Source organism: Tursiops truncatus, chromosome 4, assembly GCF_011762595.2.
Source record: "Tursiops truncatus isolate mTurTru1 chromosome 4, mTurTru1.mat.Y, whole genome shotgun sequence".
NCBI lineage: Eukaryota > Metazoa > Chordata > Mammalia > Artiodactyla > Delphinidae > Tursiops > Tursiops truncatus.
The window spans coordinates 132,588,541-132,607,420 of NC_047037.1; the positions used below are offsets into that span (position 1 = coordinate 132,588,541).

The 18,880-nt window shown below is 41.6% G+C and overlaps 1 protein-coding gene across 4 annotated transcripts in view; it reads right to left on the bottom strand.

The window, feature by feature from the left end:
• Positions 1-15,668, bottom strand: part of TMEM50B (transmembrane protein 50B) — a 34,862-nt gene extending 19,194 nt beyond the window's left edge. Inside the window, exons 1-2 of one of the 4 annotated variants that reach the window (XM_073804458.1) lie at positions 15,540-15,641; positions 14,356-14,483 (exon numbers count right to left, since the gene is read on the bottom strand). The gene's annotated coding sequence lies outside the window, so the exon portion shown is untranslated. Of the gene's footprint in view, positions 1-4,019; positions 4,117-9,248; positions 9,324-14,355; positions 14,484-15,530 lie in introns of those variants that run through there. The other 3 variants (XM_033856024.2, XM_019923125.3, XM_004328663.4) reach the window with 3 other exon arrangements.
• Between the last annotated feature and the right edge of the window lie 3,212 nt (positions 15,669-18,880).

Consider the following 18,880-nt stretch of genomic DNA (forward strand, 5'->3'; position numbering starts at 1 on the left):
TACAGAAGGTCCAATCACTGGAAACACAGACTGGGAGACAATATTTGCAAAATAAGTATCTGACAAAGGATTTGTACCTACAATATAGAAAGAACTCTTAAAGATTAATAATAAAAAAAACAAAATATAGGCAATAAAAAGTGTGCACGGGAGTTGAACAGACTTGAAATGGGCAAAGGACTTAAAAAGACAATGACCAAAAAGCATCTAAATAGGTATTCAACATCATTAGTCATCAGGGAAATGCAAATTAAAGAAATATCATCACATCCACTAGAATGGCTAAGATTAAAAAGACTGACTGTTGGAAGCAGAACAACTGGAAATCTCATACATTTCTGGTTGCGGTTTCTTACAAAGTTAAAAATAATCCTCCCTATAACCCAGCAACTCCATCCCTAAGTATTTACCAAGAGAAGTAACAACATATGTCCACACACAAAAAGACTTTTACAAGAAAGTTTATAGCAGGTTTATTCATATTAGTAGCAAACTGAAACAACCAAAATATTCATCAACAGGAGAATGGATAAACAAATTATGATGGATTCATACAATGGAATACTATTCAGCAACAAAAAATGATGAACGATATATATAACCACATAGAAAAAAATATCTCAAAAACCTGATTTATGTGAAAGAAGGCAAACACAAAGTAGTATATACTGTATGATGCCATTTAAAATGAAGCTTAGGAAGAGGCAAAACTAACCAATAGTCCCAGAGATCAGAACAGTGGTTGCCAATAGGGGCTGAGGACTGACTATAAGGGAACTTTTTTGGGGTGATAATAATGTTCTATATCTTGGATGGGATAGTGATTATGCAGGTATATTTATTTATCAAAAGTTACTGAAGTGTACACTTAAGATCTGTGTATTTTACAGTATGTAAATTTTACCCACAAAGAAGATTTAAAAATTTTATCACTTAGATATGCTTCAGCTGCACTAAAGCCTTACTATGTACGCATTATGGGCACATTTTATCAAGATAGCCTGCAGACACAGAGATGAACTGTTACCAAAGATTAAATATTAACTGGTTAAAAACAAGTTTAGGGAAGGTCGCCATGAATTTAAGACAATGTCTGAAGGTTAAAACAAAAGTCATGGGACTTCCCTGGTGGCACAGTGCTTAAGAATCCACCTGCCAATGCAGGGGACACGGGTTTGAGCCCTGGTCTGGGAAGATCCCACATGCCGCGGAACAACTAAGCCCTCACACTACAACCACTAAGCCTACGTTCTAGAGCCCACGAGCCACAACTACTGAAGCTTGCGCACCTAGAGCCCATGCACGGAAACAAAGAGAAGCCACCGCAGTGAGAAGCCCACGTACTGCAACGAAGAGTAGCCCCCGGCTTGCCACAACTAGAGAAAGCCCGTGAACAGCAACGAAGACCCAACACAGCCAAAGATAAATAAATAAATTTATTTTTTTTAAAGTGACATTATAAAAACAAAAGTCATGTTTCCTATTATAAAAGTCATTTTGCATATATTAACCTATTTATAAATAGTTCTATAAGCAGAAAACATACAGTTGTCCCTCAGTATGTACAGGGGATTGGTTCCAGGACCCCCCTCGGATACCAAAATCTGTGGATGCTTAAGTCCCTTATATAAAATAGCATACTATTTGCATATAACCTCCTTTATATACTTTAATATCATCTCCAGATTACTTATATACTTAATACAATGTAAATACTATGTAAATAGTTATAAATACAATGTAAATGCCCTGTAAATAGCTGCCAGCACTCAGCAAACTCAAGTTTTGCTTTTTGGAACATTCTGGAATTTTTTTTTCCTGAGTATTTTTGATCCCTGGTTGGTTGAATCTGTGGATGTGTAACCCAAGGATACAGAGGGCTATTTCCACACACTAATTTCTGAAATGTCATGGTCTTCTCCCTCCTGGAGCTTAAATTGGAGGGTCAGGGGTTTGGGTGGGGCAGAGAAACATCAAAATAATACAAACAGTTACTATGAAGGAAATGCACATGATCCTGATACAAAATAAGGGAGACCTATTTGAGAATGGTCAGGGAATGCCTCTCTAAAGAGGCAACACGTGCTAAAATTTTACAACACCCTGAAATTTAAAAGCTGAGTAAAGTTAATTAGATTAAGGAAAAGCAAAAGAGGCAGAGCAGAGAGAGGGAAGATTACATACAAAAGCCACTAAGTCCCTTTGATACTAGCAAGGAAGAATTAGCTGGTACCAAAGAGAATAAGACTATAGTAAGTTAGGGGAGGAAGTGGCTTGGAATAAATATGGAGAGAGACAGGTAAGTACCAGATCACCTTGCAGATTAATGTCGACTTCATGATGGATTTGGGGTTTCACCAAGTGCAACGGGAAACCAAGTGAAGAACGTTAGGATAAAAGGAGCAAAGGCACCAAGATGGTCACTATGGTAAACATTTAGGAGAGGGCTAGTATATTAAGAACTAACACTCTGAACTGAGAAGACTGACTTTCATATGGGTTTTCTTATTGATATTTACCAAAAAATAAGCACATTTTATCATGACAGTCTTGATTTAATAACAGCAATCGACAATACTAACACTGATCCCCTGGCTTAAAGTGGAGATAAGTATACAATATTTAACTTAAGATAATAGGCCTTTGGAGACTTAATGAAGGCAAAGACTACTTAGAGGAAATCTAAATGTTCAACAATAGAATAAATGTTTAAGTAAAATAGTTTACTTAATGCAGACATTTAAAAATCTATTTTTGAGGGACTTCCCTGGTGATCCAGTGGTTAAGACTCCATGCTTCCAATGCAGGGGGTGCGGGTTCAATCCCTGGTCGAGGAACTAAGATTCCACATGCCACGGGGTGTGGCCACAAAAAAAATTTTTTTTTTAATCTATTTTTGAAAAACATTTAATGGCATGAGTAAATGGTAATGACTAATACCAAGTGAAAAAAACAGGTTATTAAAACTGTATCTAGGGCTTCCCTGGTGGCGTAGTGGTTAAGAATCTGCCTGCCAATGCAGGGGACATGGGTTCGAGCCCTGGTCCAGGAAGATCCCACATGCTGCAGAACAACTAAGCCCATGCGCCACAACTACTGAGCCTGTGCTCTAGAGCCCGCGAGCCCCAACTGCTGAGCCTGTGTGCCACAACTACTGAAGCCCGCGCGCCTAGAGCCCGTGCTCTGCAACAAGAGAAGCCACCACGATAAGAAGCCTGTGCACCACAACAAAGAGTAGCCCCTGATCTCCACAACCAGAGAAAGCCCGCACGCAGCAACGAAGACCCAACACAGACAAAAATAAATAAATAAATAAAATAAAAAAATTTTTTTAATGTATCTATAGCATTATTTCCTTTTTAGAAAAAAGAATTAATAGTATGTATATATATATATATATATATATATATATATATATAAACACATACATGCATAAAAATACTGGAAGGACGAACACCAGTACTTTCATAATATTATTTTATATATGGGTCACAGGATGGTGTGTTTGTTTTGCTTTCTATTTTCAAAGTTTGCTGCACTGAGCATGAATTACATTTTTTTTAATGCAAAGTGATTTTAAAAGTTATTGTAATTAACACAATGAATTGTTGATTCGTGCCTGTTGAGAAACCTCTTATATAATGTACTATGTCTGTAACTATTTTAAATAAACTTAAACTTTTTTGAGATCAAGGAAATTACTGGTATGTTCTCCCGCAAAACTGACCCAGGTACCAATTTTTAAAAAAACAAGATTATTGAACTGAAATAATGGACCCACAAGTCTTATAATACATTAGATAGCAATTATTCCTATTACTAGAGAGGCAACTCTTTATAAAAGGAAATGAGTCCTTTTTAGAGAGCATTTTAAGTGATTCAACTGTGAAAATTTCAAACACTCAGTTTAGGAAACCAAAGGATAGCTGCAAAAAGCAAGAGGAGAAAACAACTACACACTTTAACATATAAACATGGTCTGAGTGATTTCCATATGCATCAAAGTCCAAATAACATACCTAATTCAAAATTTTTTCTTTTGACCAAACTTTCATGTTACCATCTGTTTGTTCATCCAGCTCTTCACTAGTTGTTAAATGCTACAAATGTTAGGCGCTGTGTATATAAAAACGATTAAGACAATCAATGTAGAAAACAGTCTAGTTAGGGACATTGTCACAAGAATAAATAACTGCATTATAAAACGTGCTATACTATACATACACAAAAGGGCTATAATAGAAATATGAAAAGAGTGTTATAGGACACTACTTCCCGGGAAGAGCTGAGGAAAGTTTGATAAAGGAAGAATAAACTTGGCTGGGTTTTAAAGCAAGAAGAGGAGTTTGACAGATGAAAAAGAAGGAATAAAATATGCGAAATTATGTAGGGCCACAAGAGAACAGGGTAGAGTTTAAGGTATTTCAAAGAGTGATGCGATTAACATGTTTGGGACAAGATCATCAAGGATTTTTCAGCCTACACAAATTTGACCTCTAATCTCTAAGCCAAGGGATTAGCAAACTTCTGGAAAGAACCAGATAGTGTACATCTTTAGTTTTGCAGGCCAAACAATCTCTGTCACGACCACTTAACTCTGCTGTTATAGCATAAAAGCAGCCATAAACAATATGTGACCAAATGAGCATGGCTGTATTCCAATAAAACTTAAATTTACAAAACAGGCAGCAGACCACCAGACTTGGCCCACAGCTCATAGTCTGCAGGCCCCTGCTCTAAGCACTAGGAAACTACCAGAGGCTTGTAAGCAGGGAAGTGACAAAATCAGCTCTGCGATTTAGAAAGACAATTCTGGTGGCAGCAGTATGGAGGAGGACTGAAGGAAAATGTTAAAGACACCCTCTAGAAAGGAAGAGAATAAGGATGTAAACTGAGGCCATACTCATACAGGCTAAAGAAAAGGTTTTTATTTGAGAAATATTGATGTGGTATTATCAACAAGCAAGGAAGAGCTAAGAATGACTGTTTGGGTACCCAACAGCTGGAAAGACACCATTAACCAAAATAGGGAGGGGAGCCAGGGAGAGTTTGAGCATAATGTGTTTCATATGACTGAAGGACATCCAGGTAGAAATGTATGTAAGACAGATGTACAGAAACCACTGAAAGAGTGGTTTAAAGCAGAAATACAGATTACAGGCTGATAGTAATTAAGTGGTAACTGAAGTCACAGGAGCAGCTAGGGTATCTCAAGGAGAAAATATGGAAGAGGGCTGAGGACTGATTCAGTGTTCATCTCTGACTCACTCTCTTCCTTCCTTGCATTACTGTCTGCCAGGCATTACAGCAGACTTACATATACAATGGTATTTAATCAGCACAAAACTCTTCTAGATCATGAATGAAATATTTACAGAACATGTCCTACAAGCAAGGCATTGTGGGGAAAATAAAGATGAATAAAACTTGGCCCTCATCATCAGGAGATTTACAAACTGGCAGAGAAATCAATTAACACCTTTTAAAATTAAATTACAATTTGTATCATTAAAAAATCTGGGGGAATTCCCTGGCGGGTCAGTGGTTAGGACTCCCAAGCTTCCACTGCAGGGGGCATGGGTTTGATCCCTGATCGGGGAACTAAGATCCTGCATGCCACATGCTGCAGCCAATAAATAAATAAATAAGTTAGCAAAAAAAATCCAGAAATTAAATTTAAATATCGTGCAAGGTATTAGGTCTACATAGCCAGAGCAAAACAGCTGACTCAAATTAAACAAAAATAAAATCGACATCTTCCCTACTACTACTACTACTATTACTATTACTAGTGGCTCTTAGTTATAGGGTGCTTACAGGTTACAGGCAACTCTACTCCATCCTCAGAAAAACTCTTTTCATAGAGGATTCCCTTGAATCCTCACAAATACTCTAAGGCAGTTACTATTATTATCTCGTATTACTAAAAAGGTTTACAGAGTAACTAGCCCAAGGTCACACAGCTAGCAAGAAGGAAAGCCAGGATTCCACTGAAGTTCACATCTGATTCCAAACCTGTGCTCATGACCAATACACTGTACTGCTGCCAGACAGTTTCACAGCATTTCTCTCATTTCCATTTCGTGAGGAGAAAGTTACTATTCTACTGCCTGTGGTGAAGAAAGCAAGAAGAACCAGATGGAAGAGAAAGAGCCCCAATTTAGATGAATACTGCGATCACCTGGAAACAGAAGAAAGCAGTCCAGTGAGGTCTACAATGACAGTGGTGATTACTGTTGATTCACAACTTGACAAAGCAGTCTGGAGAATACAGTTTTTCTTCTTAGGTTGCTATAAGCCTGGTGTCTAGGTAGTCACAGTGTGAATATTTTATAGGCCTTAAAATCCAACAGTATGATTATTCAGAGAGCTAAGCATTTTTGGAAAGACATTTTACATAATCTCAGGATGCTTATTTGCCTTCTGACTTGTAAATCATCTATAACAAGAATAAAATTTAGTAGGTACCACCAATTTTCATAAAAGATTTAAATCTAAAAACCAAAGTAAAAGACAGGGGGTTTCTTTTCTTTAATATTTATTTATTTATTTTGGCTGCATTGGGTCTTCGTTGCTGCGCACGGGCTTTCTCTAGTTATGGCGAGCGGGGGCTACTCTTCCTTGCAGTGCGCGGGTTTCTCATTGCAGTGGCTTCTCTTGTTGCGAGCGTGGGCTCTAGGCGTGTGGGCTTCAGTAGTTGTGGCACAAGGGCTCAGTAGTTGCGGCTCACGGGCTCTAGAGCGCAGGCTCAGTAGTTGTGGTGCAGGTTGTTGAAATGATGATATTGTTGAAAGTGAAGGATGATATGGGGACCTCCCTGTATGTCTAGTGGTTAAGACTCCGCGCTTCCACTTCAGGGGGCACAGGTTCGACCCCTGGAAGGGGAACTAAGATCCCACATCCCTCATGCCTCATGGCACGGCCACCAAAAATATAAATAAATAAAATAAAATTTAAAAAGATATGACTTGGGCTTCCCTGGTGGCGCAGTGGTTGAGAGTCCGCCTGCCGATGCAGGGGACGCGGGTTCGTGCCCCGGTCCGGGAGGATCCCACATGCCGCGGAGCAGCTGGGCCCGTGAGCCATGGCTGCTGAGCCTGCACGTCCAGAGCCTGTGCTCCGCAACGGGAGAGGCCACAACAGTGAGAGGCCCGCGTACCGCAAAAAAAAAAAATAATAATAAAAAGATATGACTTCCATGACCTCCTGACTCCACGGTCAGATCTAATCCCCTTAGTACTTCATTATTAATCTTGTTATTTGATTAATACATACCTTCCCCTGAAGAGAGTAAAATCCACAAAGGACATTCCATGCCCATTTTTGCTCAATGTAGTTCTCCCAGAGCCTAGCACAGTGGCCTGGCATACAATAGGCACTCAAATACTTGTTGAATGACTGACTAACTATTTTGTCTTTCAAATTTTGAAATGCAATACCTGTCTCATTATCCTGTCACACAAAAAAAAAGTCTACTTCTTTACACCTAGGTTTATTTAAACTGATAATCTGTAGACGCTGGTAAAAAGAAGCATCATTTCAATGAGGGAAATAAATCTTGCCAGGACAATATATTAAAACATATTATTTCTTTTTTTTGGCCGCACCGCATGGCATGCAGAACTTCCCCGACCAGGGATCGAACCCATGCCCCCTGCAGTGGAAGCGCAGAGTCTTAACCACTGGACTATCAGAGAAGTCCCTAAAACATATTATTTCTTAAAACCATTCTCCCTGCTTCCTCAAGTCCAGATCCTGCCAGAATTTTCTAAAACTCAGACCAGATCGTGCCTTTCATCAAAAACTTCCAACAGCCTGAGATAAAGTCCAAAAGATACAGGGTATTTACAGTCTCCCCTATTATAGCTTTCTTATCTCCTACTATCTTGATGTACTCTTTACTCCAGCCACAAAGAAATAAAAGGGAGAAGGTAGCCAGTACTTATTGAATACCTACTGTTAGGAAAACTGCTAAATAATTTTAATATATTTATTTACATATTTCTATATCTATTTCTATATGTCTATCTATGTCCTTGGAATGCCCCTTTCATCTCTTTGTCTACAGACAAACTCCCAATTCAACCTTCAGGACACACATCAGCCAAGTATGGAAATAACTGAACCAGATTACATCAAGGATCCCTTCCGTTGCTAAGATTCTGAGAACCATGACCCTTCTAGTAATGAAGCAGTCTCCAAGAGCGATATGAACTAGAAAGTTCAAAAGATTTCATCATTAATTTCATCTACGTCAAAACATACAATTAACAAACCAAGTGAAATGTGTAAACCTTTATTGATCCTGGTTTCCAAAAAAAAAATTTTTTTAAGGCAGTCTGGGCCAACTGGGTAAATCTGAATACAGGTCAGACAGAGAATATTACAGAATTATTTTCCCAGATGTGATAATGATAGTATTGTGGTTACGTAAAGAGAATGACCTTGTTAGGAGATGCATTCTTACATATTTAGGGGTGAGGTGTCGATGTCAGCAACATATGATCAAATGGTTAAGGAAAAAAAAAGTAAAGCAAATATGGCAAAATGTTAAAATGTTGAATGTACTGTTCAATTTTTCTGTATGTTTAAAAATTTTTTATAATAAAAAGTTGAAAAAATAGAAAGCCATACTATCATGAATTGCCACCTAAAAAAGATGACTGCTACACAATCCCAGAGCTGATCCAGCCATGGCAAAACTTCACTCACTCTTTGAGGCCATCTTTACCTAGGTTTCCCAGAAGAAGCCATGCTTAGGCATCTTTGCATCCTCTGGGATTGCTCAGAAAATGCCCTACTCCCCAGTTCAGAGACACTGGCTCCAGGGTCACAGCTTTGAACCACACAGGTGAAAGGGAACCCACCTGGCAAGCAGTACTGCGATGCCAAAGGCCTAGAGTAAGAACATTTCTAAGGGGCTCAAAGGAAGTGGATGCCTTGAAGTACCAATTATCCTCCTCCAGCATTAGCCACCATGCAGGCAGCTAACAGTACAGGCTTTGGAGTTAGCACTGGCCTGGGCCTCTTCCCAGCTGTGCCTACTTGGCCATGTTCATTTATCCATTCCACTCTTAATGGAAGAGTCGCTGTGTGACAGGCACTGTTCAAGCTTTAAATGTCCTTGGGCTATGGTCCTCTGAGGTGTAAACTGGGGATATGACAGCACATCCCTCAGTAAGTGAGAATTAATAAGAAAAGCAGTGTCCAGCACATGTGATCACTCAATGCAATCAACCACTACCTACCAAGAAGATGGTTCACATACATACGACTGCTTTTGTAGAGGGACTCTGCTCCTGGCAGTACTGCCATTACTGTTTGGAAGAGAAAAACGATTACTATCTCTGGGTGATGATGGCAGATGTACACAGCACCTCATTCTGCTCCCTCTTGAAACTTCACGAAAACTGCAATCAATAAAAGGAGTTTTTAAAAAGTCATAAACTCCTAACGATAGGGAGAACAGAAGATGAAACAATAGCAATAAAATTTTGAAAGCTGGAAAGCAGATGGACATGGTAACTGACTTAGCACACCCAAGAAAGCCGAATTCCCAAGCCAGTGGTGGGGAAAGCTGAGAACCAACACAGTTGACAACTTGGGAGGAAGCAGGAAGAAAAGTCAGATCCCAGAACCTGTCCCTTTTCTCGTCATGGTACTGGCAACTGCTTCTTCCATATCCTGGCAGAAATCTGAGGCTTTTCCCCCCCTATGTCTTGTGTTCTGGACTGGGGGATACAAGGCACAACAGAAGATGCAGGTATCATACTGAAAACTGGACAGAAGGGACCTCTGTTCCTCTGTTCTGGTGCAGAAGACTAGCAGCCAGATCCTTTCCTTCCAGATAAGAATCTGGAAAGCTATGCAGAGAAAGAAAACAAAATCACTATAACCTCAGAGATAAGAGAACATATTGCATTTTAAAGCAAGAACAGGATGCTATCATAAGAAACATTCAGAGACTAAAAAATAGCTTTGAAAAATAAAAACATAACTGTGGAATTTTTTTTTAATCCAAATACAAAGGTTGAGAAATAAAAGTTAAGAAAATCTAGCAGTGCGAACTCCCCGGTGGTCCAGTGGTTAAGACTCTGCTCCTTTATTGCCGAGGACGTGGGTTTGATCCCTGGTCAGGGAACTAAGATCTCACAAGCCACGTGGTGCCCCCAACCCCCAGCCCCCCAAAATCTAGCAGTAAGTAGGTGGAAAACAGAAGAAAACAGGTAAGAAAATTAGAAGACCTTTAAAAGGTTCACATCTAAATAAGAGGTATTTCAGGAGACACTATAGAGAATACAAGGGAGAAAAATAACAAAATATTCAGGAAAATCTCTCCAGAATAGAAAGTACTGTATTTCCAGATTTAAAGGGCCCATCAGATACTCAACCTAATGGATGAAAATAGACCCACGCTAAGACAGGCCATTTTAAAATTCAAACCACTGGAGTCAAAGCAGAAATTAGTCTGCAGAAATTAAAAACAAAACAAAACAAAAACAAATAGCAGAAACTAACACAACATTGTAAAGCAATTATACGCAAATAAAAATTAATTTAAAAAAAACAGGTCAAATACAAAGGATCAGGAATCATAATACTTTGGAATTCTCAGCAACACGAGAAGCAAGATGACAATGGACCAATTACTTCAAAATTCTGAAAGAAAATTACTTCCAACTAAAATTCTATTACCAGCCAAAATATCAGTCAAGTATGAGGATAGAATAAAAACATATTCAGACAGGCAATGTCTCCCAGAAAACATAACTCTTCTTGTCAAGAAGCTACTGGAGTTTGAGTGCCACCGGAGAGAGTAAATCAACGAAAGAGAATACAGGAAAGATCCCCACACAGGAGAGGTAAAGAGGATCCAGCTATGCCCCAGACGAGGACAACCAGGCCAGACTGAAGCAATGTAACCAGGTACTATGCCAGCTTTTTTTTTTTTTTTTTAAGTTTTTATTTATTTATGGCATGCAGGATCTTAGTTCCCCAACCAGGGATCAAACCCGTGGCCCCTGCAGTGGAAGTGCAGAGTCTTTTTTTTGTTTTTAATACATCTTTATTGGAGTATAATTGCTTCACAATACCATGTTAGTTTCTGTTGTACAGCAAAGTGAATCAGCCATATGCATACATATATCCCCATATGCCCTCCCTCTTGAGCCTCCCTCCCACCCTCCCATCTCACCCCTCTAGGTCGTCGCAAAGCACTGAGCTGATCTCCCTGTGCTATGCGGCTGCTTCCCACTAGCTATTTTACATTTGGTAGTGTATATATGTCCATGCTACTCTCCCGCCACCCCACCTCCGTGTCCTCAAGTCCATTCTCTATGTCTAAGTCTTCATTCCTGCCCTGCCACTCGGTTCATCAGTACCGTTTTGTTTTTTTTAGATTCTATATATATGTGTTAGCATATGGTATTTGTTTTTCTCTTTCTGACTTACTTCGCTCTGTATGACAGACTCTAGGTCCATCCACCTCACTACAAATAACTCAATTTCATTTCTTTTTATGGTTGAATAGTATTCCATTGTATATATGTGCCACATCTTCTTTATCTATTCATCTGTCAATGGACATTTAGTCTGGGAGTGCAGAGTCTTAACCACTGGACCACCAGGGAAGTCCCTATTCAGCTTTTTAACCTGAGGACTGAATGCCCCATGAACCTGACCCAGATTCCTATCTGTACTCAGCTGTGCTTGGCTTGATCTTGATCATATGCTGGTGCAGTTCCTGCTTTCCTTCTGAACCCTGCAGCCTGCATCAGCAAAGGACATTCACTTCCCTCACAGAAGGTTCTACTTTGACCTACACTGATCACTGCATGCAGGCCACGGTGAGCAGCCCACTCCCTCAGTCTGTATTTCTGCCATCTTTCCAGTATTTGGTGCACACTAGAGCCCTCTGATGCCCTGACTGGAGTGAACACCGTAGCCAAGACTCCCTCGTAACACTGCCCACTGACCTCCTGAGAAAGGGCCCCTGTCAGGGAAACAGGGAAGCTGAAGCCATTCCATCCTGCTCATCTTTCCTGGAAGCTTTCATCTAAAAGTGACAATATTGTCCTTTCCTTACACAGTCAGGTTTGTGCTTACAATTATGGAACAAATTTTTAATCTCAAATTGAGAAAGCGCTAGCATTTTCTAATAAGCCTGTTTGGACCTCATCTGTGCTCTGAGGAAAATAACTTTATTATCACAGTTTATTTAATGAACAATCCACTGTTAATAAAGACACAGTTTATAGTCCTGTAAGGTTTCAGTTTAACTGCAGAAGTTAATAAGGTGTTATGATTTTATAGTCTGGTAGAAATGATTAATCACAAGGTATTATGATTTTGTTGCCCTCTGGAACATTAACCAATTATATCTAACTCAGCAATTTTATTGAGACATTCCTTTCCCTATGGACTACACAGATATCTATTTCTTAAATCCTCTTAAAACCAGTTCTTTGTGGGACTTCCCTGGTGTTCTAGTGGTTAAGAACCCACCTTCCAATGCAGGGGACTCGGGTTCGATCCTGACTGGGGAACTAAGATCCCACATGCCGCAGGGCAACTAAGCCTGCACGGCAACTAGTGAGAAACCCTAAACAAAGAGCCCTGTGCACTGCAATAAAGATCCAGTGCAGCCAAAAAAAAAAAAAAAAAAACAGTTCTTTGTGGCACCCTCAATAACTATAAAATAAAACTTTGAAACATGCTATGTGTATGAGAATTTTGTTTTGTTTTTAACACTTCACTCAAAACTAAATATACTGTTTATGTGTAAATATTTATATACGTGTGCATATATGTACATGTGTATATTTATGTATTTATGTGTAAAGCTTATTTAAAATTTATTTATTTTCTTTTTTGCCACGTTGGGTCTTTATTGTTGCTCTCGGGCTTTCTCTAGTTGCGGCGAGCGGGGGCTACTCTTCGTTGTGGTGCGTGGGCTTCTCACTGCGGTGGCTTCTCTTGTTGCGGAGCACAGGCTTTAGGCGCACGGGCTTCAGTAGTTGTGGCACGTGGGCTCAGTAGTCGTGGCTCGCAGGCTCTAGAGTACAGGCTCAGTAGTTGTGGCTCGTGGGCTCTAGAGAGCAGGCTCAGTAATTGTGGTGCACGGGTTTAGCTGCTCCGCGACATATGGGATCTTCCTGGACCAGGGCTCGAACCTGTGTCCCCTGCACTGGCAGGCAGATTCTTAACCACTGTGCCAGCATGCAGGCCCTGTAAAGCCTATTTTAAAAAGCAAGGGAAAGATTGGAATTCCCGGGCGGTCCAGTGGTTGGGACTCGGCGCTTTCAGTACCAAGGGCCCAGGACTCGGCGCTTTCAGTACCAAGGGCCCAGGGGAGCTAAAGTCCCACAAGCTGCGCGGCATGGCCAAAAAACAAAACAAAATGAAAGCAAGAAAAAGATTAATTTAAAAAATCAGGGTAGAGGCCACCTCTGGAAGAAAGATGTAAATGTTTCATTTCTTAATTTGGTTGTAGATACAATGTTGATCATTGCAATAGTATTATTTAAATTATATATTTATATATATTCTGTACACGTTTTTTGGTACCTGAGATACATTTTGCGACAAAAGAACATCTGTTACTGTTGGATATTCAAGGGGATTACCACAGGAGGGTTATTACACGGCCTCTGTTCAAATTTTCTCTTCCTTAAGGCCTTCTCTATTCATTCCTGCCAAGCTAATCAAATGAGTCAATATAACCTTAAAGTCAACACCATTAAGTTGTAACAAGGTTAATAAATTAACCATTATTTAACCTGGTCCTCAAAATTTTTTTGATCCAGTCTCTAAATATAAAAAGACACACAGATTCTAAGAAATGCATTTAAATCAAGCAAATTAACTACTGCTTTTAAATTATAAAATCCTTCAAGTTACAAAAAAAGATTCCTGGTAAAAAGAGCACTACCTGAAACTTATCCAACAATGCCCAAAAGATTTTCTTGCAGTAAGTCTTTTAATGGCTAAAACTCAGAAACAACCAAACGTCCATCATTAAGGGACCAATAAAATATATTAGAGTATATCTAAACAGCTGCGTACTGTACAGCACTTTAAAAATGAGGTAGGTGCACACTGATATGGAGACGTGTCCTTATATTAAGTCAGTTGCCCAACAGTATCAGGGTACTAACCCCTCCTAGGGACTGGAATTCAGGATGCAAAGTAAAGAAACAAGGAATGCTAACTTTTCACTTGATATACTTCCGTGCTGTTTCAATTTTTACTTGATATTATCCTGTAACATTACAAAAAGAGTTTACAACCTGGATATATTACCGTAATCATTTAAAAAGGGCAGATAAGGATAAACCAATAAGATAAATTCTTTACCTCGGACTCCAGAAGTGAATTCAGAAATGACCAGCCAGTAATGGGCCAAGGAGGATGGGGGAGGGGAAGGCGTGTCTCCGGAAGAGGAACACTGCATCCTCTCCGTGCTCTCATTAACCCAGCTTTTCCTGTCGGGTCGATATTCAAGATAACTTTTGATGTTCATTTTAAGGACGAAGAGGCTTGCAACACTATTATCGGCAAAAAAAATGTCTAACGTTTGTTCTACGTCTGAAAACTACGTTTGTCTGAAGATGATGGAAAAGAAGTGTAACAAACCTGGGAGTAAGAGGCTTGGTAATTGTTAAGGAAAGGGATTTATAGCGCAGGTAGGTGAACAGTTTGAGAGAAGAGGTGGGACACTCCGAAGAGAAATCCCAACACACACAAACACACACACGCGCGCGCGGCGCCAGCAGCGGGGAGGGAGCGAGCACAGTCGATCTCAGCACTGCTTGGGCTTCAAAAGGTCATATATTTACCTTTCAAACTAAGCACCTTCCATTGATTAACTCGGAAGCCAATTTATTGGTTAAAAACCAAAATGGTCTTCCCCAGCACAACTACCTTTGCTACATGGGCAACTCTCTGCTGCTCTTTATCTAAAAAGGCACGAACACTTTATGATTAATACGCGAAAGAAGGTTGACCCTCTTCCATTTCCATTTCACACCTCTGTACCTGACTCTCCTACGGAGAGACTCGGAAAAGAGCGCCGAACACTGAAAACATTCCCAGCCATGGTTCAGAGCAAACGGGAGGGGCGACGAAGCACCTGAGTGGCCCCCTGACGCCCCGTGCGGGCCGCACATCGTCTCCCCACCGCCCGTCGCCCCGGGAAGCTGACAGGCTCAAGACGGAAACCCTTCCAGACCTTCCAGGGAAGCAATTCGATGGTGAGACAACGTGGCGGTGCGGCCCGCTCCGGCCGAGCGCCAGCCACGCTCGCCCGAGGGGACGCGGGCTAGTGCGGAGGGGGCGGCGGCGGCCCCCGCCCCGCAGAACGCCCGGACGCCCCGCAGACCCGCTCCGCCCGGCGGCGCCTCTCACCGGAGAGGCCGGGCCGGGCATCGCCGCACCTCGCAGGCCGGGCCGGACGAACCGGGGGTGCCTTCCTACGCGCGGGCGGCAAGCGCCAGCCCCTCGCACGCCCCAAACCGGCCTCCCGCACTCACCCGGCTTACCCGACGTCCAAGCCGACACCAAGCGCGAGCGCAGAGGAAGAGGCGGCTAAGCCGCGGCAGAGCCGGGGTCCTCGGCTCCACCTCAGCCCCCGGGAGCCGGTAGCAGTCCGCGGGCGAAAGGCGAGGGCGCCGGCGGGGCGGGGCGCGGCGCCGTGCGCACCTCAGCAGCCAATCCGCGCGCAGCAAGTGGCCGGCCGGGGGGGGGCGGGGCTCTAGGGGCGGGGCGAGGACGCCACGGGGCGGAGCGAGGGCTCCCGGGTTTTGCCGGCTCTCCGGGAGCTGCTGGCCAGGTTTGGCGTCTGTAAATTAGCGGACGCGTATACCTGACCACTCATGTTGTCTTCTGGATGGCAGCACAGCTGCGTTCCTGCTCAGGGACTTCAAGTGCAGCATCCGTGAGATCACGTGCAGGGGGAGCCCAAGACCCAGGGGCAGGGGCTCTCTTTGCCTACAGGCCCAGCGGCGTTGACCACGAGCTGCCCAGTGTAGGGCACGTGCTCCAAGAAGGTTCTCAGGAACTGAAGGTCTGTAAAGATGTCCTTTTCTAATCCCCGCCACTCAGAAATGGAGGCCTAGAAAGGTGAAGTTACTTGTCCAAGGCTACCAACTAGTACTGTAACCCGAGGTTACCAACACAACTAACTAGTCTTCTGATTCTGTCCTGAAGCTTTTCCCGGCCATCCACCAGATTTTTGTTTTTCTTATTGTCAGGTCTCTTCCTACTGTATCCTTTACAGACGCTACATCTTGAATTTTCAATGTAACTTCAACAGCCTTTGCAAGCCCCGTCTGTCTAAATTTCCTACGGAATATAAAATGTCATTTAGTTGCTTGGGGGAAAGGCATTGTGTAAGTCCAGTTATTATCAATAGAAATCTAAAAAAGCTTTTACCTGAAGTATAATAAAATAAAAGGTTTTGTGTCCCAAGTTATCACAAAAGGCCATCCTCTTCTACTCCTGTTACTCCTATAACTCTTATACGTGTAAGAGGAACAATCCCTAGTTTTTGATGTTTTTTCCACTATCAGTTCTCATTTTCATGGATACTGTTTTTCTATCTTTTATATTTTATATACACTTGCAGTTACATTACCCATCATCCTGATAACATGTGCTAGGATCTAGGTGCCCAATGAATATTTGTTGAATAAATTACTTTAAAAATATGTGCAACCTTAAAATTAGTTAAATTGCTGACCTATGAAAGTTGACTTTTTAAAATAAGTTTTTAGGGACTTCCCTGGCTGTCCAGAGGTTGGAACTCTGTGCTTCCACTGCGAGGGATGCAGATTCGATCCCTGGTCAGGGAACTAGGGTCCCGCAGGCCACAGTGTGGCCAAAAAGTAAGTAAATAAATAAAAGGTTTCAAAATCTATCTTCTTGCGGAGCATAGGCTCTGGACGCACAGGCTCAGTGGCCATGGCTCACGGCCTAGGCACTCCGCGGCATGTGGGATCTTCCCGGACCGGGGCACAAACCTGCATCCCCTGCATCAGCAGGCAGACTGTCAACCACTGTACCACCAGGAAAGCCCTTCTTTTTTGATTATTGTATTAGGGTTAGGTTTGGCTGCATGAAGCAGGGGAAAACAACCAGAAAATAAGAGTGGCTTAAACAAAAATTGGTATTTCCCTCTCAAGTTTTAGAAGTCCAAAGTTAGCCTAGAGCTGGCCTGGCACTTCATGGAGACAGATGCAGCATCCTTGTTGCAGCCAAGAAAGTCACACATGTATTTATTTATGCTTTCAAATATACTTGTATTTGGAAGATATCAGCCTCCATTCCCAATGTCACTTCATGGTCTAAGAGAGCTGCTGGAGCTCTAGCCATTATACTTGCATTCCAACCAGAAGGTGAGAGGACAAAGGGAACATGTCCTCTCTTTAAGAACCTTTCCCTGGACTTCCCTGGTGGTCCAGTGGTTAAGAATCCACCTGCCAATGCAGGGGACGAAGGTTTGATCCCTGGTCAGGAAACTAAGATCCCACATGCCACAGCTACAGAGCCCTCACACCTCAAGGAAAGGTCCCGCATGCTACAACTGAGACCCGACGCAGCCATAAATAAATAAATAAAGTGGTTGTACTATTTTAAAAAAAAGAACCTTTCCCAAAGTTCGCATATACCATTTCTGCTTTCATTCTGCTGGCAAAAACTTAGTCACTTGGCTACACTAAACTGGAAGGGAGGCTAGAAAATGCAGTTTCAGTACTGAGGAAGAAAGGAAGAATAGATACTGGGGGACAAGTAGAAGTTTCTACCATAGTCTCAAATCGCATCACTGTTTAAAACATTAAGTATTTTAAGATTCTACTAGATGTTTTACCTTTATTACAGAAGAGTATCTGAGAACAAATGCTTACCCCCAGTTATGAAGAAGGATGTTACTGTTGACCTGCCATTAGGATGCACGTGCTTTGAGTTGCCTTCCCAGACTTGAGGGGGGACTTGCACTAATGCAGCTTGTTTCTCTATCATTCTGTAAGCCTCTCCTTCACAGAGAGTCAAACATGTATGTAGCTATGCTTTCAAAAATATGGGCATTTGAAAGATATTGGGATTAAGTTGCTGATGTCAACATTTCAGTGTCAGCATTTCAAATGTACTGATTTGAGTCTTTAGTAAACTTGCCGATCAGCTTTAAAAAAACTCCACATATGCCCTCATTCAGTTGGTATTCGATTATCTCTCTACCTAAGCATGTTTTGTTAAATTCCTATTACCTCCTAGATTCTGGAGTCTTTGTGACTTTAGGACCATTTTCAGGTTTGGGCCAGGACAGGTTCTAAAAGACCTACTTCACCTAAAACTGGACAGGTAGAATCCAGTCCAGTTGGTTCAAACCTACTAAGAGAAAGGAACAATCCAGGCTGTCCTTCACACCAGGTCCCACAGGTTCTGGTTTGTTCTTACTTTCTTGAGGCTGCTTCATGAACTTACTCTAATGGATGGCATTCATGTCCCATCTTTTAAGTACACCAAAGTATACTGCAGGAGCTATGTTATGTAAAGCATATTGTGTAACCATGTACTTCCCAAAATACTGTCTTTCTCTGTAAGCTTATTGGGTTGTGAAACAAAAAGACTTCCTGTTAGTAAGTCAGTTAGAACTGTTGTATTTGGATGAAGTTGACTTAAGACTAAGATTACATTCCTTTGGATCTTAAATGACCCTCTCCTAAAAGGATGGATAGTCAGTATCAGTCATCTAGGTAAAAGATGGTCTTTTAGAGGGAAAACAGGATACCAAAGCTTGGAAGATCATTTGATTTAGGCAGAAGAGGAAACACTTCTTTCTGGAGTCTAGACTCTGATGAGAGTGGATACATTTATCATTTGG